The sequence below is a fragment of the Charadrius vociferus genome, unplaced genomic scaffold, assembly GCF_000708025.1.
Source record: "Charadrius vociferus isolate BGI_N301 unplaced genomic scaffold, ASM70802v2 scaffold885, whole genome shotgun sequence".
Taxonomy (NCBI): Eukaryota; Metazoa; Chordata; class Aves; order Charadriiformes; family Charadriidae; genus Charadrius; species Charadrius vociferus.
The window spans coordinates 366,760-390,016 of record NW_009648594.1 but is presented as its reverse complement, the minus strand read 5'-3'; the positions used below and the strand labels follow the sequence as shown (position 1 = coordinate 390,016).

General features: G+C 38.8%; 1 protein-coding gene across 1 annotated transcript in view; it reads left to right on the top strand.

The window, feature by feature from the left end:
- Window positions 1-23,257, top strand: part of SULF1 (sulfatase 1) — a 123,671-nt gene that overhangs the window by 19,084 nt on the left and 81,330 nt on the right. The window contains exons 3-4 of the mRNA XM_009886215.1: window positions 1,419-1,488; window positions 3,778-3,875. The gene's annotated coding sequence lies outside the window, so the exon portion shown is untranslated. The remainder of the gene's footprint in view (window positions 1-1,418; window positions 1,489-3,777; window positions 3,876-23,257) is intronic.

The window sequence follows — 23,257 nt, the reverse complement described above, 5'->3', positions numbered from 1 at the left end:
TGAGGCTAAAAATCTGGCCTTGTGCATCAGAGCCCACCCCTTCACGTAACTGCAACATGTAACTGTAATAAAACATAGTAAGACTTCATTTATGTTTCAAAATTGAGGGAATAATATGACTAATCGTCTTCGAGTGTTTGCATGCCTATCCCTCCTTCACATCCTCTCGTACTGCGGCTGGTGGTTAATCTTTCATTGCATCATGTGCTTGAGAGTTGGTCTAGCTAATACAGTAAGTGGAAAAAACACGTTAGCTGTGACTTCTTAGCCTTTCATTATATCACAGGCTTTTCTGGGGGAAAAAATTGCTGTAGCACTACTGTGCATTCAACCAGCTCCTGTGGGAAGGGGCCTGGTGCACTCACCCATCCCGAGCACTGGTCACCTAGGAGTTATTGCACCCAGAAGGTCAGCAGGGCGTTGCTGGCTCATATGATGTGGTCAAAGGAGGGCTTATGTGGCTATTGGGACAGATAAGTTGTGTTGAGTGTGATTGATTGTGAGAGTGCTTTTTTTAATTCCCGGCCTCTTGGCCCAAGCATTATGCATACCCAAGAGTGCTGAGGGTATCCACAGAGAAAGACAAGTCTTCATTAGTTGCCCATAACTTTATATGACATTAATGGTGAGCACAAATGTTCACTGGTAGCTAGCGAGAATCACAAAGAAACTGTTCAGTCTGATTATCCTAGCTATTACAGCGCTGCTAAAAAATTGGAAAGCAAACAACAAAAAATACATTATTAAAAGCTGGAGAGACCAATCTCTCAAAGAAAGAGAGCCAAACCCCCATATTAGGTAATACAATAATAACATTATTTTTCACATCTCCAATTATTTCATACCTGTGTATTTTTCTTTTACAGTAAAAGAGTTCAATCTAGATTCCGGGCTTAAATTTTCAAGGTGAAATCCCAGAGGACCTATTGGTTTTCACAGCCACTACCAACTTGAAAACCTAACAGCACATTGGTTTGGTTCCTGATTTATTAGGAAACAGGCTTAACTGAACTTACTGGCTGGAATTTAAATAAGTCTTGCTGGATTTCTGCTTTGCACCTGCAAAAGCAGCTTTAGAGAGCTGCTGCCCTCTGTAGATACTGTGCACTATCAGTATAACCTTCTCAGGAAAAGAATTAAAGAAGACAGAGAATTGTTGATAAATGAAGGGAACTGCAGTAATAATGTACTTTGCTGTAACCATTCCCTGCTGAAATTAGAGGCAATGGTCCCAGTGAGGCCTATGGGACAGCTCAAAAACCCGTTACTTTATGCAATATCTTTCTTATTGTGCTGGGATATATTCCTAGAAATAACGTATAGATAAATACAAGTGATTTGTTTGTTGGGGTTTTTTTTAATATTGTTAAATTTATTGCTTAGAAATTGTTATAACTTTCTATTGGTTTATTTATTACAGAAAAAAAAGACTGAACTGAGGAAGAGTCAAAACATAATGACAGTATTTCTTTCCTGCAGAAGAAAAAGGTAAGATTTAGAGGACTGTAATATTGCAAGTACTTATGTATAGCATAATAATAACTATGAGGTAATTTGTTAAGTTCCCAAACACTGGCAGCTTTTTATTTAAACTTATCCAGACCTTCACAGCCTTGGCCGCCTAAAAGCAGGTAATTTAAAATTCACCGTTCTTTCTGAAAAACTGAGACAATGAGTCCACTGCCAGGCACTGTATATGCCGCTGTATTAATCTGTCCTGCATTAGAGAAGCGAAGGTTACAATTCATTTTATAGCAGCATATTAGGGGTGTATGTATTTCAGTTTCCTTGATTTACACTATCTCCATTTTGAGTTTGTTGAAGGGTGGGTTCATTCTTTCTTTTCTTTTTTTTTCCTTCACACTCCATTCCCTGGAAGCTATAAATGCCTCAGTTTTTTCTGGGATTTCTTTTTTATTCTTTTTTGGCCCCAGGTACCCAGCTGTGCATGAAATAATGCTCCCCATATGTGTTCATTGTTCCCATTGCTGGTGTCTGTGCAAGTCACCAGAGTTTTCCTAATAAGGTTGGGTTTGACCTTTCAGAAGTTCTCAAACGAAGAATCTAACTGCGTTCGTTATCCTCAAAACAGATAGACTTCCTTGACACTGCCCTTATAAAACTGCTCTGAGAAACAGTAAAGCATGCTTGTTCCAAAACCAAAGTCAAACCCCAGAGCCGTTCAAGAGTGCACAAGCATTAGGCAGCCAGACTTTGGCTAGCCCTTCCAGAAGGGCAGTGCGCCAGATGGAAGGAGATCCTGCAGAAGAGGAGCAGACAGACTGACAGAGAAAGAGACTTCACAACAGGAGAAACTAAAGCCTAGAGAGAGGTCTTTTCGATGGATGGGCTGGCTTAGGTCTGGTGGTTTTAGTGCCCCTGTGTCAAGGCAAGTGTTTCATGATGTTCGTGCTGACTGCTGGGGTGGTGGCCCCCAGTTCTGCTCCTTCCTTGTGACAGCAATGGCAGCCGTGCGACAACACAGGGAGCCAGATGACAGAGCTGACCCATCTGAAAATGAATCCACTTGCTGGTTTGCTGGAATGCTTTTGGCTGGCAGGATTAATACTTGGTCAGATTAGTTCTTTCACCTGGCTCCCTTCAACCCCAGGAGCCTGCGTGCTGGCACATGCTGGAGAGACGTGCTGCCAGGACGGGAGGGGAAGGTGATGTCTCTTCTGTTAGAAGCTTGTGACTAGTTGAGGTTAAGGGAATGTGAAACTACAGCTCATGCCAACAGATTATTTCCTGTGGTCATGAAAATAAATGAAACAGAGCTCTTTTTCCATCAGTGAAACTTTCTCCTGACTGGAATCACCTATGAGATCCTGCGTCTTAGTAGTTGCTCAGGTCAGAAGAGGAGAAAGTAGATATGAACTGATTGGTTCTTGTCAAAGGAAGAAGACGAGTGAGGAATTTAGATTAATATGGTAGATACCAGTAGTTACATTTCAGTTGCCTAAAGACACAATGTACTCATTTGTGCTAATTTATACATTATTTTAATATTCATTCATTTTAGAAAAGAACAAATAAATGAATGAAAAATTATGAAATCCGAGACAAGTATCTCCAAAACTGAAAAACCTGTTAAAATATTACAAATATACTGGGAAAATATCCTGCCAATTCACAGAACTTACTGGTGGGCATCTAGCTATTTGAATGATCCATTAGAATCTGAGGCTGGAGATGTAAAAAAATTGTTAGCCAAACAGTAAGGCTATGCTTAACCTGAAGAGATACAGTTCTATTAAATTTGATAGAGCTTTCCCACAGGGAATAGAAAGGGAAGGCACTTTCATTTGATTTTGACAGGTAAATAAAATATAGCTTATAATTTCTGTACAGTTATTTCAGAATAGTAGAAATGATTAAATAATTCTGCTTTCTTTTTTTTTTTTCTTTTTTTTTCTCTTTCTTATGTAGAAAAACATCTGCCATAAGTTTTCTTGGTTGTATTAGGGCACTGAAAAAGCAGGTACACATTGATAGGTACTTTAATAATGAACAAAACACAAGGAAGTCAGGATCTTAATAAATGTATGCTCTCTAATGTTTTAATTATTTTTACTATGGCACCTTGCTGACTTGTAAGCAAGGTAATTAGACATGGATAAACTCGGATCTGCAGGGTGATTCAGCAAAGTAAATAGGAATGAATAAGTTTAGTTTTGCAAACAAATTCTAAATCCAGTATGAACAGCGCTTGTGTTGCAACTAAAATGTGTGATTCCTAGCAGCTATAAGTATTAATGTGTTTTCCCCTTTTTGCAGGTTTTGCCTATAATAAATTCACTGAGCAAGACATACAGACTTCTGTCCAATGCTATGAAAATTAACCAAGGCACATTAACTGCAGGAAATCTTCAAAGGTACAAAAATAAAATGCTTATTCAGTAATTAATTAAACCAAACAAGCCATCATCATGGGCTACATAACCTAAGTATTATGTCAGGTCAATAATTAAGCTGTAGTAAATCTTCTGGAGGTTCTATTCTGCCAAACTTTAAAGGCTCAAGACTAACCCAAGGACCCTTAACATTTTAGTGAGCCAGTAAATGATTACAAAGATAGCTTCTCAATCCAAAGCTTGCTACTATTAACTTTCTATTTTTTAAGACATCCAGAAATTGTATGCTTTGTGGTTGTTGAATAATATCCTGTGAACAAAATGTATGCCTTTCTTGAGCCTATGGAAAGGAATGTTTTATACGGCTTGAGTTACGTCAAGATAAAAGTGTACTTTTCCTGCAGGGAAAGATATACATTAAGCAAAAAGTAATGGTTTGGAATTTTCCCTTGTTTATGTGAACATGATGATTATGAAAACTTGAAGCTAATCTCACTGTACGCAGCTGCTCATGGTAAAGAAAAGCACTAGGCAAGCTGTCTTATGTGACTCTGCCAAAGCAATTCCAAAAGATCTGCACTAGTTATGTGCTTTGAAGGCCTGGCTGACTTTTAGGTGGAATTAGGAGGTCACAGCAAGTTGTGTGGTGACCTTGTGATGTGGGAATTATGGCACTAGGCTGAGTATCAAATCATACATCTCAACTTAACAAATAAAAATATAATGCCTCATGGCAGAGCACAGAGCAGGAAGCACGAAATGTTCTGAGATTCAGTTTTCCCTCATCTGTACTATTTTCTGTCACCTCATTTACATAAAATATTTCTGGTTAAACAATTTGCAAATGTATGTGATTTAATAGCAGGTATATGCGTGGCAGAGGTAAATTTGGATTTGAAATTAGGACATTACTAGCGATGAAAGACAGCTGGTGTACATCAAGCTTATTTCACGTGCGAGTCTTTGTATAGAATTTTGTTTGGAACCAGTTACTATTTGACATGTTAGCTCATAGTTTATTTTAATTACAGAATATTTAAATTACCAGATCTTCAGATAACATTTCGTAACAATTAGAATGAATATAAGATTATGCGATCTGCTTTATTTTCCCTCCAGATGTGTGGCTGTGTATTGGTCCTATATAAAGGACATATTGTTTGCTAGCATATAGCACGTGAGGATATCCAGGCTGTCCTATATCATTGATCCGGTCATTATGTCCAGTTCCATCTTGATGTTCTCTCCCAACTTTATCTAAATTTTTCCTAGGTTTATCTATCAGTTTATCTATATTTTTCCTAGGTTGCTCTTAAAGAGGTTAACTAGAGTAGGGCTAAGAAAATGCATGCCTTAGATTTCCATAGAAGTGGAAGTTATGAAATAACATGATTTAGATGAGTGATCTTGGTTTTGTTGAAGAGAATGAATTGAATTATTATTTGCAGTGCCTTCCAGTTCTATTGAATGAAATGTCAAGTGATCATTTTGGTGATATTCCCAGTCTACCAAAGGCAGGAAGCACAAATAACCTTATAAAGGACTTCATATTGAAAGACTTCCAAGCAATTTTTGCAGAGCCAAAGGTTATTTTTTTTTAAAAAAAAAAAAACCAACCTTGGACATTGTTTATCTAACCTGAAACTTTAGAGGTTCACTCTTCATTGACTACATCATGTGCTGCTATAGAGAGATTTCTCAAGAAAAATTTATAAACATACTTGGGTCATGGTATCACATACAGTGAAACTATAACTGTGAAGTATGCATAAATGTAATTCATATTTGTCAGTATTTGAAATTCCTTCAGAATATTTATTATGAAATAAAGTGTTATCACTTGCACCATGGATAAAATAGTTGAAAAGTTCCAAGAAAAATGAAAAGGCAGCTTTTTGACCTGAAGCTTAAAAATCATGCCTCTTATGTATATAATCTATTAATGACACTCTCAGTGCAAAGACTTTCCTGGCACATTATCCGCTGACATTCCAAAAGCCAACTTCAGTTAATTAAGTTGAACACAACTTAACCCTTGGGGTCAGGTTTTTTAGAAATGTGGTTTCACTACTGCACACGTAACCCAGTCCCAGTTCCAAACAGGCTTTTGGATCCCAGTTTATTTGTGGGAAGTGTAAGAACTTGAAAAACCCATTTCACTTCATCTGAAATGAGCATGATCTTGAAACAAGAACCAGAGAGGTTTGCGTTACGGCATTTCACCCCAGGTTACAGGGCTTAGGAGAGTGAATCTGCATGAGGGATTGATAAGACAAGAGTACTGGGCTGACCAGTGATGTCTCCAAGCAAGAAACCTGGGTAGACGGTCAGATAGGTCTCACAGAATAACTTGGAAAAATCCCAACGGGGGGTAGGTTGTTAGGAGAGGCTGGGAAGCTGAGCAAGAGAGACACACAGCAAATGCAAGAAATGGTATTTTACAGTTCACTACATCACCCTTCATTTTACTGTGTGCACAATGAGGGCACAGTGACTAGTCTATCAGCAGAAGGTATTGTTGAGCATCCTGCTAGAAGGCATACAGCAGAACTACAATGTTTTTGTAGGGTTCCTCTTTCTGTGCTGTGATGTTTCATTGTTATTAGTTTTCTACACAGGATGCAGCCAAGTCATATTGAATCTGTAATCAGGCAGCCTTTCTCTAGCCAGGATCTTGTCAAGTGTTTTCATCTCCTTGTCTAGAGGCTTTTTCTTTCTCTCCTGCTAAAAGGTCACAAGGAAATACCTACCAAAAATAGGGAAGTCCCATGGGAAAAATCCTCTAACACAGAGCTACATCTCTGCGTTGCATACGCATGCACGTTCTGACATGCACCCACACAAAGATTGTCTGCTAAGAAGCATGTGCTATATTTTTTGCTTCTGCATCCCTGCCAAGTCAGTCCTCTCTGCCATCAGTGACCTTAGCTCTATCTCATTAGTATATTCCACTTTTGGAAACAAAACCAATTCATTCTCATCTCTTTTTTCCTCTCATGCCATCAAGTTTCTCCGTTTGGAAAAGAGGATTACGTAGAGGGGATTATTAGCCAAAAGATAAGGGTGTTTCTCTCTAAATGCAGTAGGGTAAATGGCTTTTAACTACAATAGATACAGCTGATAAAATGAGATGTTGCAAGGAGACACAACTTTGTCCCTTCCTTTCCTCTCTATTTTTTAACTTTCTTGCCCACAGCACATTTCTGATCTGAGCTGGTAAATGCGTGCCCTTTCCATTTGGGTTTCTTTTCCATCACCCTCTCACACATAAACCTTTTCTGTGTTTTTCTATATACACCGTTGATTAAGATCTAGAGGGAGTGTTTTACAGCCTGTCAATACAGTAGGAAGTCTGTTATCTTGGAGTTTTCCCTTTACAAACTGTGAAAATGAAGATTCTGGCATTCACTTTTAGTATCATAACCTACCACGTCACTTGTGCAAAGCAACAGGCACTTGTTTGCCTTTGTGGCTGCTCATCCCTATTAAATTAGTTCACGCCAGTAGAGCTCCAAAGAGGAAGCATGAGGTTTTTCTCCTTCATTTCCTCCTGCTACTTAGTGCAAGGAGTTCTCAACTGCCGGTTAGGCTGCTTCGTTGGTTTTCTTACCGGCGTGTGTCTCCGCGCTGCATGCCTTAGTAAGGACCAGGAGGTCAGCAGTTTGGTGGGCAGTATGCTGAAAGTGCGCTCAGGAAAAGAGAGGCAGGCAGGAGAAAAATACATCCAAAAATATATATATATATCCAAATACACCCTTCCTTCCCCAACCTGCAGCAAACTGAAGGCAGGAACTTTTGTATAAGTGTACTCTAAAGATTTCTAGATCAAGCTTTCAAAATGCCAGTCTCTGGAAGTATTTATGAATCTTTTCCCACATTTAGGTGGTGTTTTTTTCCTGTAAGAGCCAAGTCACTTCCTTCCTCTCCAGTATCAGTCGTATTACCACGCCTTGGTGGCGAATTGGTGCTATGCAAGGCATCAAAATAAGACACTGACAGTCTGATAAAAATGCTTCTAGTATTTCATGTAAGGAATGTTTTTAAAGTAGGTTTTGTAAAAGAATTGTATGATGTGTCATTATTTCCTCTACCCTTTCCAAAGATTTCCATTCTGAAGGATGTTTAAGAAGAATGGAGGTTTTTTTCAGCCGCACGTTTCTACTGCTAGTAACTTGATCCAGACGTATCTCACTGTTTTTCTTGCAAAAATGCAAAATATCTTTATTAAGAGGTAGACCTATAACATCATTAAGATTGTAATGGTATAGTTAGGGAATGGAAAAAAGAATACTAGGAAGAGAACTCTTTTCTGGCTTTATGTATTAAGACCAGAATGAGAAAAGAAAACAGCTAAAGCAAAACCATACAAACAAACAGAACTGCCTAATGCAACATCAGTGGTGAGACACAGTAACGTTAAAACTGTAAATGCTTTTTGAGTGAAGTATATGGATAAGATTAACATTTCTTCAGAGACGACTTTTTTGGTCATCTAGAAAAAAAAAATGACATATCTGCAACTGCTTAAATCTACTTGCAGTGAGAAAAGCACTTGGACATGTGTTTATATATGTATATCTGCTATTGACATAGCAGTGAAGCAGCTTACTGACTCAGGGCCAAGAAACACTAATGGGAAAACTTCCCAGCATTTGCTGTTGCCTCGCAGAGTAACAGATCTAAGACAACATTTCTTTGCTCATTGTTGCCTCAAGTTGTAATAATTTTCCGTACCACCTTCTCAGTCTGTTCCCAGAAGGAAGAAGAAAATGGCCTATTTTCTGTGTCGCATGAAGGCCTGGTAGGTTTTGGTCTTGACAAGCAACCAGATTACGTACTAGTGAAGTGCAGGCTCTCAGCTAAAGAAATGTTGAGAGCAAGGATATTACTTCTGGGGAAAAGTTCAACCATGTTTTACATTTTATTCCTCATGTGGAAGAAAAATGCATGGATTTCCAGCCAGTTTTGCAATTCTTAATATATAGGAGTGTGTACAGACGAGAGATGTGTGTACACGAGAGATTCTCTAAGTCATCGCCCCCTTCCCAGCTCCTTTGGTGCTACACTGCAGGGAGAAAGCTGGTGCACTCATTAGTTAGTTAACCTGGTATTTAGAGGAATTTGGTCTCAGCTCCTCGCTCCAGTGAAGACTTCTTGTACAACAGTGCTACAGTCAGTGCCACAGGGCAAACATTGCTTCACCATCTCACAGGAGAGCTGCAGAAATAGACACATTTAAGATTACGGAGTGCTTGGATAATGCAGTAATGGGATGTTCATAAATGCCACAGAGAAATCCCAGGCTTCATGGCTCAGCAGCTGTGTGTCACACAGTGGGCGCGTTTATCTCTAGGAACTGATCCTGGAAGCTGCAGGCCATGCCGGTTCCCACTGAAGGCATTCCCAGACCCTTCGGTGATCAGGTCCAGAGCTTCTACGGGATTTTGAAATCCTGTGAGAGGTAAATTAAGATGACTAAGGCAATAAAATATAACCACTGATTAACAACACAGGTCTTTATAGCCATTAATTCTATATTTATAAATAGCTGGAGACATGACTGAGTGACGGTGTTCAACCATGCAACTAATTGAAAGCAAATAAAGATATGATGACACAGTAATTGTAACTGAAACAAAAACATTCTGCACCAGCATTTTTGGATTCTTATACACACATTAACTTTTTCTTTTAGGTAGTTGGCCTTCCCTGCAACTTTTCATGGTTTAAATAGTACCAAATTAAACCATCAAGTATACTGTGCATGAGACTATGCATGAGACTATGCATAACTATTGAAACCAGACAGAATACCATAAGACAACAAAAGAATACAGTTTTTCATGGAAACTTGGACTTTGAGTTTAGGTTGTGATTTTGATAAATTTGCAAATATCCCAACTAGTGGCCATGATACCATGGAAGTGTGAGCTGTGTTTGCAAGGCCTCAGTCTTAGGTTACACTTAATATTCTAGAAGGATTATATTCTGTGATGCTCAGAACAAACATAGAGAATGGCCTTTACACCTCAAGGTGCTCAGCTGCATCATGATGAATTTTTAATCTTGTGAAAAAAGAGAAGTATTTTAATAATATTTTGGGGTGGTGGTTGTAATTTTTGTCTTTTTCCTATGGTTTCCCTTATAGCCACCACCAAGTGCTTTTATACCATCTTCTGAATTCATGATCTGATTGTCAGGTGCACCGAAATTTTCTGCTGGTTTTTCTCCTAGTCTGAATATTGCATCACACACATATCACAGGCTGGGATAAAAATAAAGGGAGGTCATGCAGAGATGAAGGTGAAGCATAACTGAAATACAACAGCAACAAAGGTCTAACTATTAACTTGAAGGATATCAACTGAACAGACGGCACAGGGGTGCTTATGGGTGTTTGTTGGAGGAAAAGGTGACTACAGAGAGCTGTGCAGATCTGTCTCATTCCAGGAACAGTTCAAATGTAGAGCTATTCTAACCAAGTTTTAAGACTTCTGAAAAATTTCTGGTGATTTTTGTTAAAATGCAGCTCTGTCATAAGACCAAGATCATGAGGTTCCCATGTCTTCTGCTATTCATGATGGTTACAGTGAGTGTATTAAAATTATACAGTTTGTGCTGTCCAGAAAGCAACTTTACAAACATAACTTCTATCATCTTATAAATCACTAGTACTAAAGGTATATGGGCTACATTAGACATTTTCCTTTAGCGAAGATTTGCTGGCTACAAACTTTAGACGCCCTACATACAGTTACTCATTAGCTTATCAACATTATAACATTTGAACAAGCCATTTACCTCTGTAGGACTTGCTCCACTGCATCTAACACAATGCAATTAACTACTGAGCTAATACACAAGGTGACATAAAATCCTGTTTAAATTTTTAACATTGGCCAGAAAGAGATAAAGAGGTTAAAAAAAAGAGACTAATATTGTCTCTTTTTTTGCTGTTGAAATAGTTCTGAAGTTGGTTACTCGCTAAGCAAAGATTGCTGAATAGGAAGATGTCACTTTGCAAGGGGACTTTTCAGTGCAGGACATTTCTACGTGCATTCCTGATGAGTACATTGAATAGCAACAAAATGCTTCCATAGATCAGAGTTTTAAAATACAAACTTGAAGTGTGTGTGCCTTCTATCTAAATAACAATATAAAAGATTCCCAGCTCTTATGTTTCACTGACTTTTTCTTTCTTTTTGGAGACATGTCTTCTCTATAAGGTTTAATAATAAAGAAATAGATTTTCAAGTAGCGCTGTTACTTCACTATATGAAGTAAATAAGAGGGATCATTTCATCCATCATTGAAATGCAGCCATTTCAGGGATATGGAATTTTATTGGTGTTAGCAAACTAAACAAGAGTTTAGTGAGGAGTAGAATAATATGTGCTGCTAAAACTGCAGAGAAAAATTAAGCAGGATACCTAATTAAATAAGTAGCTACTTAATTAAAGTATTTTGTATATGTCTTAGACATGTTTATTTTAAATAGTGGGTATTTTCTTTAGCTGTATGAACTCAAATGTTGTTTCTATAAAGGGAGATGTTTGACCTGCTTCAAGCTATAAAAGAAGATTTGTGATTCTCCTAAGTCCACATGCCCCAGATTAATGTTAGTGTCAAACTGATTCTACGTTAAGCTCATTTAATGTACCTCTGGGCTATAAGATGTTACTTTGCCAGCAGCAAAGGTCACATGTTTTCAGGTATCGACAGTGCAAGTAATGACAAGTTGTTTCTGTGTTTGAGTGGATCAGGGTCTTTTTAGCATTCATTCAATGAATCTGGCAAACTGTAGCCTCTGCCCAAGAAGGGTCTGTGCATTTGAGCATATAGCAGAGGGAATTATTAAACCTCCAGCTCTGAAATCTATAGCTTCATTTAGTTCAGACCTCCCAAAGGAATTTTTATGCCTTTAGCTAAATGGCAAACAATTTTGAAGCTGATTTTACCTAGGTAGCAAATTTCTTCTTGATCATAAAAAGAAACGGAAAGACTATTTTATAGATTTATTGGGGGTTTTTAAGCACATTTTTTGTTTTAATATATTTAGGTATGGTAGGTCAAACTAGCTTTACGACAGCAGTTGTAAAAAACAAAGGACTCTGTGAAACTTTGCAAGCACTGGTCCTAAGGAAGGAAGCCTGATCAAATAGCTGAAAGTCAGGAGCAGAGCTAAAGTTTCTGGCTCCTTCCGGGGTTGTTGAGTGACATTAGCAAGTTGTGTGACAATACCAAGATTTACATGATGTTGTGAGTCATCTTGAACAGGTAATCAGAAAATGCATTAAGCGGCTCAGGTAGGAGCTTGACATTTCCCAAACATTCACGGACTATACATGGCTCCTCCTGCACATTCTAGTGGCAAAAAAGTGCTCAGAAAGAAGTTTTGTTCTCTAAGGCAAAAGGCAACAAAGGGAGTTAATGTTATGATGCTCTGGGAACACAATTTGCTAAGTATTATCAGACACCTGCTATATTTGTGGTAGAGATTTTTCTCCTAGACTGGGATCTGAGCAAGGGGAAATGGAACCAGCTTATAAGGGGTGGCAAAGGAACGGAGTCCCTAGACATCTGTCTCTCACACAAATGCAGAGACCTAGGTCAGGGCTACAGTCAAGCTCTCTGGGAAGCAGATACTTGGAGCCTGAAATCATGTCCTCAGTCCCAGTACTTGCTCTTAGACTGTTTACACATTATCCCAAAATTGTCATTTGATAAAGAGCAGAAAGGTCTCAAGAATGCCAACACTGTTCCCACATCAAGTGATCTAACCTGCAGAACTGAGCCCTCCTCCTCCCCATTGTATGGATCTTGCCTGGAACAGCTCTCCCAGGAGAGGCAGACTGAGCCTTTTGTCACCACTGCCTGGTGACCGAGGAGTTGTCCTGGGACTGGAGCTGGAGCTCCTGACTTCATCAGGAGGAGGAGGGTTTGAATCTCAGACTCCCAGTTTCCTGGTGGATCCCCAACATCCTGTGAATTTTCCACAGCCGACGTGTGCCTCACAAATTGGGCTCCTCTGGAGACCTATGCCTGTTTTGCATCTCCCAAACAGCTTTAGCTAAGAGGCAGGATTTTAGGCAATTAGTGCAACAAAGACAGGGTGACAACTGAGCAGACCCAGAAGCCTAGTATTAGGTCTCCAAGGAACTTTGGGTATCTTAAGCTGAGCAGCATGATAGGTATGGACTATTTTAATTGCTTTTCTGAAGTTAAGCTCCTAAGTTTCTCTGAAAGGGCACTGGCGGGATTTGTTGTATGCTTGCTGAAAAGCACATTGGTTCATGCTATAGTGACCCAAATATTGTTAGGGATTGTTCATTTGTTCACATATGTGCCACAGTTCCCAGAGGTGTCCATACAAAGGTTTAACTGAACCTGATTAGCTTAATCAGCACAGACTTTGTGCATGGATATGCCTTTCTCACATCTGTGTCATTTGTTTCACTGCCTCCCTTCTCCCTTTCCTCTCATTGCATTTTTCCTTATCAAAGTATCCTTAATTTTAAACACTTCCCTGAATCTTTTCCTTTCTATTCTCTTCCCAGTTGCCTTTTTATCTTTGTAGAAAGCTGTGGAAGATGTGAAAAAGGCAGATTGCATATGAGACTAAATACGATATGAAAATGCAATATAGTTTGCCCCCAAGTTCTTCACAGCAAAATTTGGGATCTGGACAGCTTCCTTAGCTTGCTTAGCATAGCTGAGCAGAGGAAGAACAGGGCACTGTCAAGTATAATGATATATTGGGCTTCAGAAGAAAGTAAAAAAGTATTAGAGGGCAAAATTGTGCCAGGCTGGGCAAAATTGTGCCAGGCTTTCCCTCACAGTAGCACTGTGTATTCAGGTATAGCTTCCTTAAAAGCATAAGGAGAAGCAGTAAGTGAATATTTTCAGTGTTGCAAGCAAAGTCTTATGTCATTGTCACTCTTCCAAAGGCAACAGTATTATATTGGCTTATATTGTTAAAATTCAGGATTACAACTGATGCTTCTGAACACAATTTTTAATTCTGAACACAATTTTTAATACAACTGATGCTTCTGAACACAATTTTAATTTTTTCCTCCCAACTGAAGATTATAGGACAATAATATACTTTTTTCTTATGAGGAAATACGTGTACTGAGTTTTAAATGCATGTATAAGAAAGGAAAATAATACATAAACGTGTGTATGTGTGCCTGTAGTTAGAATTAGACAAAGACACAAAATCCCTAGCCTTGTTTTGTTATGGTGATTGTTGACTCCCCAGACACAAGCTGGGAAATCATGAAAATTTGAGAACCCCTCCCCATTGCGACTCTTTCATCCTCTTCCTCTTTCTCTGTACCTTTTGTAGTTGTACAGTAGTTGCACCTTTAAGTACAACTCAAAGGAGCATCTCCAGGGAGATTTTAGTCCATATATGTGCACTAGGTTGATTACATCCTAAAACTCTTTCAAATTTGTGCTTTTCAATATATTTTCAGTAAAAGGAGTTAGGCAATAGCTCAGAAATGACACCAATTACCTGATCTACTGGGTGGGATTCAGAGACCTAGTTGTAGGTATTAGTGTGTGAATATCTGGTCTCCCATTAGAGGCAATAGCCTTTGAGTCAGTGCAGCCAGTGGGGCTTGGAGAGCTGCATCTGGACAGCCAAATAGTTTCTAGGTTCCCCTGGCTGTACAGACTAGATTGCCCTCAGACTGTCGTGGAAGCTTAGACACCTACCTCGTAGTGACACTGACATTTTGAGAATCAAATCTAGGTGTGTACAAGTTGGGGGTGAATCCCACCCAGTGTAATTATTTAAGTAGATGCAGATGTAAGTAAAGAGTGATTGGATTAAAACTGCTGTAATTTTAACATGAATAAATTCCAACCTATTCTGTTATGTGTCCCTCGGGTAATTAAAATCCAGTGTATGGTTAACTTACTTTATGTGCAGTAACCTATTACAAAAGGAGTATATACATTCATGAGGCAAGTAACTCTAGAGTATCTTTCTCATGATTAAGATACTCAGGGTGCTCTGTAAGCATTTAGTAGTGCTAACTCCCTTTAAGCATTTACATAAGTCAAATACACTTATTTATTTCCAATGAACATATTGAAACCCGAAGTTAGAGAGCTAGTCCTGTAGAGTCCAAATAATTCCAAATAATGCTTAGTACCATAAAGTAAGAGCACTCATCACCTTCAGAAGTTGTTTAGCACTAAGCAGGGTGGAGTCCTCAGGGGCACGTTCATGCCTTGAGAGAGGCTCAGCCTAAGACTTAAGAAGCACTGACAAGTTGTCAAAACAGACCTGAAGTGATTCATAGATTTTTGTTCTTGATCCTGTGCGTGAAGGTGAATCTGACTATAAGTAATAAAATTCCTTCCTTTAAATAATAAGATTCAGTCTTGTTTTCCTGTGCAAAACAAGTTGCTGACAGCCTAGAAATAAAGAAGGTTTTAATTTCTTTTAGGCTCAGAGCTCTTAAATTCTTCTGTCTCAGCACTGCCTCACTAGATATGTTGGTTGTGCACCCATTCAGAAGCAGGATACAGTCAGCACTCAATTATCCATGTGTTGCAGATTATCCATGCCACAGATATTAGCTGAAGCTCAGAGCCACGTGAATGTGGCTACACTGCTTCCAGGAGCATCTCAACTCCATAATCAGTGCAGCTGCTTTTGCATTACACAGAGCTGGAATTAACAAGCCCATCTGAATCTTATCTGGCTGCATGGTAAGCCAGTTCCCTGGGAAACACAGAGGCTCTTGATGGTGTCAACCTGTATCCAGCTGTGCTTTATTAATGTGGGCTCGATGCTGCTCTGCCATAGTGGAGCTGGTATTGGTGACAACCCTGAGGCTGGCAGGTGACAAGGGGTGAGGGGAGTGAAGCAGTCGCTTCTGCACAGCGGTCCATTTCTCTAGAAGATGAGCTTGCAGTTTATTAGTGGAGGTACAGTGCTACAAGATTTCAGACAGTTTGTTCTGTTTTTTTGAAATTTTAACTGTCCGTCTGAAGTGCCAGGAGGAGTTGCGCAGACCCGTGTTCTGTAATCGACTCTGGATATCTGTAGATTTAGGGGGGTTTAGTGCTTACTTAGGTTTACTAGGATAGATGTTTTTAAGTTGTCAAGAAGAGAATGATTTTAACAATGTGCATTCATCTCTAAACTGTACTTCACACCAGGAGACCCTAATGCATCAGTCCTACACTGATACTTGCACTATGACCTGGGCAGCTCTTGAAAGCTGATGGCATGAAACAGTATTCCAGCACTGATTCTTTCATTTTCTCCAAACTTTTAACATTCATACACATGTATTTTCTTCACATAACAATGAGACACATATGTTCTAGAGTAATCTTGAAAGCCTAGCCTCAAATTTATTAAAATCTAATGGCTTATGATAGCTGTGAAAATTGCTGCAGTTGAAGCATGCTGTTTCTAAACATGATGGAGGCATTTCCAAATGAAGTTATTCTTAGCTGCCCTTGATTTTTGCCTTACAAAAAAGCGGAGAATTCTGGACAACAAAATTTTAGGATATTCCCACAGCTTCTTTATGAATGTATAATAATTTCTTTATTTTTACTTTTCTTTTCAGAAGTCCTATATCAAGTAGTGGAGGTTCTGAAACTATAATGTTGGCTTGTGTAATCAAGAAACCTCAAACGTGCTGTTAGACAATGGAAAACTGAGCTCCATGGACAACACTGAAACATAATTAGGGAAAACATAATGCGAAAAAAATCTTAATGGTGCTGAAGCAAAGGTTTCTATGGGCTGCAAATATTTTTAATTTCTATAGCAACTTATCAGCAGGATCTTTCTGAAAATATGAATTAAACCAGCCTCACAATTTGAAAGGTAAATAAGAGTTATATTGGGATGGTTTTGTTTATCACTGGAATACAGTCTGATCAATTTGTGACTGATATTTGTCAGCATATAACCCTGTTGACCCAGATGGTAACAATCACATACAGCAAGTATTTCTAGATTATAACTGTAGATGAGATTCTGACCCAAACTTCCTCGACATTTAATGTAAACAGTGGCAAAACCAAGAAACTGCCTAAACTGTGAAGGAAACGACTGTCGGTATTGCCTGTTAGATGCCATCGGGAACTGCCATAAATACAGGTAGTTCCAACCATGTCTTGCTATTTGCCTGGGCAAGTCCCTTAATCTTTTCTTATCAAAACAAGGACCAAAGACATGCCATGTGGAACAGATTCTGAAAGCTCTGTGGAGCCAGAAAAATCTGTTGCCTGTGACCCCAGAGAAAACTTCATTAAGGACATTTGGTAAGACTTCAGTTTGCTTGTGTTTCTTTGAGCCTTTCTGCTAGAAGTGTTGAATTATTTGAACTATGTCAATAATTGCCCATGTTTGTCTACATGAGCTAAGTCATTTAAGAAATTACTTATCAAAGTAGTGAATTTGATGAGAGTATAAGTTAAGCTAATTAATCATCAGTTAATCATGGCCTTGATTAAGCAGCAGTCTTGCAATATGCAGTGCCTGCAGGCAATAAGTAAGAATACTGTACCTCACATTAAGCTTTGGGGGCATTTTTTTTTTTATTTCACTGTGATTATGCTAGTCTATAGACATACTATTCATCATTAAAATGCAAAAACCAATGTATTTTTTTACAACCTCTGCCCTTCCAGTGGTGTAATCCAGATACTGTATTCTTCAATTGAATTTCCTCTGCCTGTAACTAAGAAAAGTAAAAGAAGTAAAAAACTAAGAAAGTCCAGACTGCAGAATTCCCTGTGCCACAAGCACACTGACTATTTTCTGTTTCATAAACTTGTGTCTTTTCTTAAAGCTTTAGAAACTTTAAGTGCATCCAGTCGGTAAACTTATCTGTCTTCAAGGTGTCCCCACTGCAGAACTGTAATTCAGGAAAAGAGGTGATCTGTTGGGTACAATGCTCTGAACCATTTCTTTGCAGATGAAAATCGGTGCTTATCGCGTAGTCCAGAAACAGCTAACCAGAACAGCTTTTGTTAGTGCATCGTTTCTGTCCTATAACTCTCCTAGAGTAGGATGTTCTGCAGCAGCCTGACAACCTTAGTGCGTTTCTAACTCATAGCCACACATGCTGTAGTGCTGTAGCTGAGTGTTGATGGGACAAAGGTTTTGATGTTGATAGTGGGGTTTTATTCAAGAGGAACGGTGTCATTGTTTTTATTACAGAAAGCTTTAAAAAAGCGTTTGCGGTCTCCGCTGTTATTTATAGGATCTAATTTAAGGGCAGTTCAGTGTACTTGGCTTTCACGTGGCAGACCTCTGGCATGTCCTTTTGCTGCTTCCAATGCTTCCCTACCCAGGGGCTCCTTTCAGCTCACCTGAGTGGACTTTCAGTGCACCTGAGTGAAACTCTTTCAGCTGCTTTTGTGGTTGCTTTCTGCTGTGCTTGTCAAATTTAACTGAATTGTAACAAAACTAGCAGGGCTAAAACCAGAGCAGTTACTGGGAATTAAGAAGCTGATAATATCAGTGTGGTCAAATGTAGTAATCATAAAACAAAACAGTAAAATTTTACTGCTTGGATGGCAGCTTGTTTGCTATACTATACCAGTTCCTGTGTCTTACAGGCTCAGTTGAAGATCGAAAAAAAGTCTCTTTTTCAGGGGATGATTTAGTTCATTCATACTATAGCCATAGGCAAAATTCCTCAGCGCGCTGTATTTTGCTGTGAGAATATTCACGTTCTGAAGACAAGCTCAAATGTTCAGTCACTTCAGCTATGTGAAGAAACCAATTGTTTAAGATTTCCAAGTCGCTTTTTGACAAAGTCAATTTCTATCCAAAAATGCTCCTAGTTAATTCTTGAGTTTACTTTGCTAGGCCAACCATGGCGAACTCTTGAACAACCAAGGAGTAGGTGCAGTAATATGAAAGTACAGTAAAAACACATTATTATATTTACCTTAAAAAAATTAACTGTATAGGAGGCCCTGCACTAGCAAGTTGTCCAAGGAACTTAAGGCCGTTACATGATGCAAAGCTGTAGCAGCGATACCAGTGATCCCAACCTTGCCAGCACAGTAAGAAGACAGCAGGACTTTCTGTTGTCTGGGAGAAGAAACAACCCTTTTGCCTTTCTCCCTTTTCTCCCCTTCTCCCCGTATCAAAATGAGGACAAGAACAGGATCCTCACCAAATTGGTTACACGTGTAGTGCATGGTGAGGGAAGTCTTTCATGCAGGAGGGACACACCAGCTCATGTGATGGTAAGGAGGGCTGCAGAGCTGGGGAGAAGGGCTGAAATTTCAGCTTTGTATGGTTCTGTGGCTTCTTAGATGGGCCCCCACTCTTACAAATGTGAGATTAGGTTATTGTAAAGAAGAGAAACATAGAATTACAAACTTGTAATTCTATCAAAATGAAAACCGTGCTTCAGAAACATATAGCTGGCTTGGCTCTGTATATAGGAGTGTTCGTTCCCTCTTACTCTCTGTCTTTAAAGGAGGCACTGGGGATCATGGATTAAATGATTAAATCAAATCAACTAACTAATTATATTAAAGCAGTAAGTTGGATAAAATTATTTCGTTTTGCCTTACAATATTGTGAAGGCAAATTCCCTGCACAGCTTCACACATGGAGTAGGAAAGATCCTTATTTAATGGGACTTGGCCACAGGAGTTGTGCAAAGGATCAGAGCCAGAAATAGCAGCCAGAAAGAAATGATACGTCAGACAAAGTGAAGCAGTATTCCCTGACAGTTCTGCCAAATTTGTTAATTTATTTTAATGATTTTTTTTAAGCACTGAATGATACCTTGTTTTAGTGGAGGTAACCTGTCCAAGCTAGCAGGCTACATGACACTGAAGTCATGTTTTGATTAGCATCAAGATTCCTACATGCCTAAATAAATTCATTGTGCAAAGGTACAAGAGCCAAAAAAGTAATACTCAGAATTAATGAAGTTTGGTCATCCATTCTCCAGTGATGCTGGAAACACAGATGAGTGTGATGAACTTCCCATTGCATGTCATTAGAACTCTCTTCCTCAGCCCTGAAGAAAACACATTTTTAGCATTGCCAACTCTCACTGCTTTATCAGACATCTCATGATCTCATGGCACCATATGATTCTAGGAAAATTTATCTCTCATTTGGAAGAAAAAATATATGTTCTTTAGGACTTAGGATTGCCAAAAAAACTTTCAAAATGCCCAATCATAGAGGCCATGAAGCCAAAAGACAAGTAACACGAACACAGCATTTATTATTTTTTAAAATATCATTATCAATATTCTTGATTTATCTTGGGGTTTTGACTCATACCTTTTTTATTTAATGCTTTCTCTTGGCAGGAGTAGAGTCTCTTCTTTTTTTCAGTAGTTCTCCTTATTTCTGCTGTTCAGTAACTTGAACATCTCTGTCATTTTCATCTGCATGGATCACCTTCTTTCTTTAATGCTTGAAGTAAGCAAGAGTGTTGCCAGTAACTTCAGAATGGAGCTTAACAAAAATATCTTGTACAAAATTTAAGCAGAGTCCTTCAGACTGTTTCAGACTGGACCCATTGTGCAGCATGGTTAAATCATTGTTATTCTTTTATTCCGTCTGTATAAACATAACAGCAGTATAAAAATCTTTTTGATGTCTAGGATAGTGTATGGCATCACAGGAAAACTAAGGAGTTCTTCTAAGCTGATTAAATAAAACAAACAAGAGTCACAGGAGGGAAGGGAGGAGGGAAAATACTTGCTCGCCTGATCTGAGATGTTTGCAAAAGCTGCAGCAATTCTCCACCAGTTAAGGATTGAAGTTTCCCTGGTGGACTGATGACCTTTGATGTGATAATTGCTGGTTTTCCTGAAACTCCAAAAGAGAGCATGTGTAGTAGGGATAGAAGAAAAAGGGATAAATATTAATGAAGCATTGGATTTTCATTCAAAACCAGCAGGAGCCAAGCAGTTAAACGCTCCTTTTCATCCCGTGTAGCAGGATGGAAACTAAGATCCCTATAATATTTGCCACGTAACTTACATACTTTAATCTCTGAGCAGTTTTACAGAGTGTTGTGTATCTCAATGGGTAAGAGCTTATTCTTTGTTGAAAAGAGAATTTATTCTGTTAGGTTTTCCTTCTTTTGAAACTGTATTATAAAATTTAATTTTAAATGTTATTTTAAGTGTTGTTTATACCTCCAATGCAACACATACATGTAAAGGTATTAATATGTGTAAAGGTATTAACACATGTAAAGGTATTAATTTTCCATTATGGTGGCCTTAGAAGTTTTATTCTTCAGGTCAGGCTGGGTAAGGTGCCACAGGCCAGGAAAAAGGTGAAAGTATTATCCTTCTTTTGTTGTGATCGACAAGAAAATTTCTACCCTTTTCCTGAATCAAGGTGGATCCTAAGTTACTACTTGTCAGCATCCTCTTGCGCATAGTTCACCACCATCTGCTTGATCATAGAAAATAACTGTTAAATGCGCTATAGTTAGCATGCAGCTCGCTAGCTCTCCCCCAAGCTGGGTGAAAAGAAAAATGTTTGTAGATCAAAACAGGGACAACATAGCCCATTGCTTACTGCAAAGAGTTTTGCGGGTTGTTGTTTGTTTAATTTTTTGTAACAGAGACACAAGTGTTTTATTTACCTTGTGAAGATACTTTCTTCTGGAGTTAGTTGTTGCTTTAGTTAATAGGTGAAAAGATACTTAGAGTTTGCCAAAAGGCTTACCATCTCCAGTCAGATGTTGATTTGCATGTCTGTCATGGCTTGGAAAAGATTAAGTATTAGCTTTTCTTCTAGCATGTCAGCCGTATTGTGCTGTTATCTTGAAATATTTTAAAGCCAAATAAAATTGAGATTTTCAGACTGATTAGCTGGTGTGACTGCAAAGGCATTTTTGTATTCAAGAAATGTCTTTGTTATAGCAGCCATCATATCTGACCTGCTCCCTAGGTCAATAAAGATGAAGTGCTCTTGGTCTGTTGCAGAAGGAACTCACTGTGGCCCAAGACTGGGCCTGCTTTCACATGCATGCACTTACTGCCAACCTAGCAACATACATGTTCTCTTCAAGTGATTAATATATCATCAAATGAGACGTACTGTTTCTCTGGAAAACATCCTTGTAAAGCTGACTGAAATGGGAGGTTAAATATCAAAGGGCCAACACAAAGAAAGGGAATGATCAAACAGCTAAGACTATTTTGTGATTTACATGGGTTATTTTGGTGATGATTAAGTAAAGAAAAACCTGCTGAGATGAAGAGTAAGCAATTACATATTGAGGAAACTCATACTTGTTGCCTTATCAGTAGTATTCATAGACTGAGAGACCCTCCACAGGGTCATAATTTGTGAATTCCTTACAGCCAACAGCTTTGATGTGCTTACATTATGTGATTTTCTTGGAGGAAGGGAAAAGGCAGGAAATATTCACTGAATGCATAAACACCGAGCACCAGAGAGAAATTGCAGAATTCAGGAAACATTTGTAAATAAAGAAGGCTAATGCTTATTAATGGCCATATCCCATCTTCAACTGTCAACATCCTTTCCTAGAAGGCCAGTTAATACGAATAGTATGTTATTCATAACCACTGGTCATTGCAAGATACGGAATAATTCCCAAAAGTGACTGGGAGATACTTTATTGTCAGCACAGCTGACAACAGCAGTAATAGTTGGCTGTGGAAGTAGAGAAAACTTTGATGTTAGACCATAAAAGCTTCCTTTTACTGAAGTTTCAGCATTTTACATGTCTAGAAAAGACTTGGGAAAACAATACTCAACAAACATTTTCACTAGAATAGTAATTCCTGGTTCCTCCCATCTGCAATATGGCTTCCCGTCTGGTAAGGAACCTTGCCTGTATGCCACAGTCATTTTAAGCTCCTTTCCCACTGCTAGGGCAGGGCAAAGGTGCTTGAGCAAAAATGAGGTTCAGAGGTCAGTTGATATTGTTAGATAGATTCAAAAACAATTCTAGTAATGGTGGATAGAAGAGAACATCTTACCTGTGTCTGTGCCAGTGATGAACCAAAATATCAACAGGTGGTGACTACTGTTCAAATGCCAGCAAGTGTCATTCCTGGAGGCACAATCATGTTGTGAGGACTTTTTTTCTCTGAGAGCACGTATCAGGATAATAACCACAGCCTGACCACGGGATCAGCAAGTTCCTCTACTGGCACCACTGTGCTAACTTCAAGTTGTTCCAGATGTGCTGCACTTGCTGCAATAGATGACATGCCCTGTTAACTGGTGATGCATCTGCCATGATAATCACAGCAACAGCAGCAAGTAATATGTCATATTTTAGTTCCCACTGATATTGTCATTACCAAAGTCTCGATGCCCCACAGATTATGCAATTCAAATGCCGTCTGTCTTCAAAGAGAGAAAAGGCACGGTGTTGAGG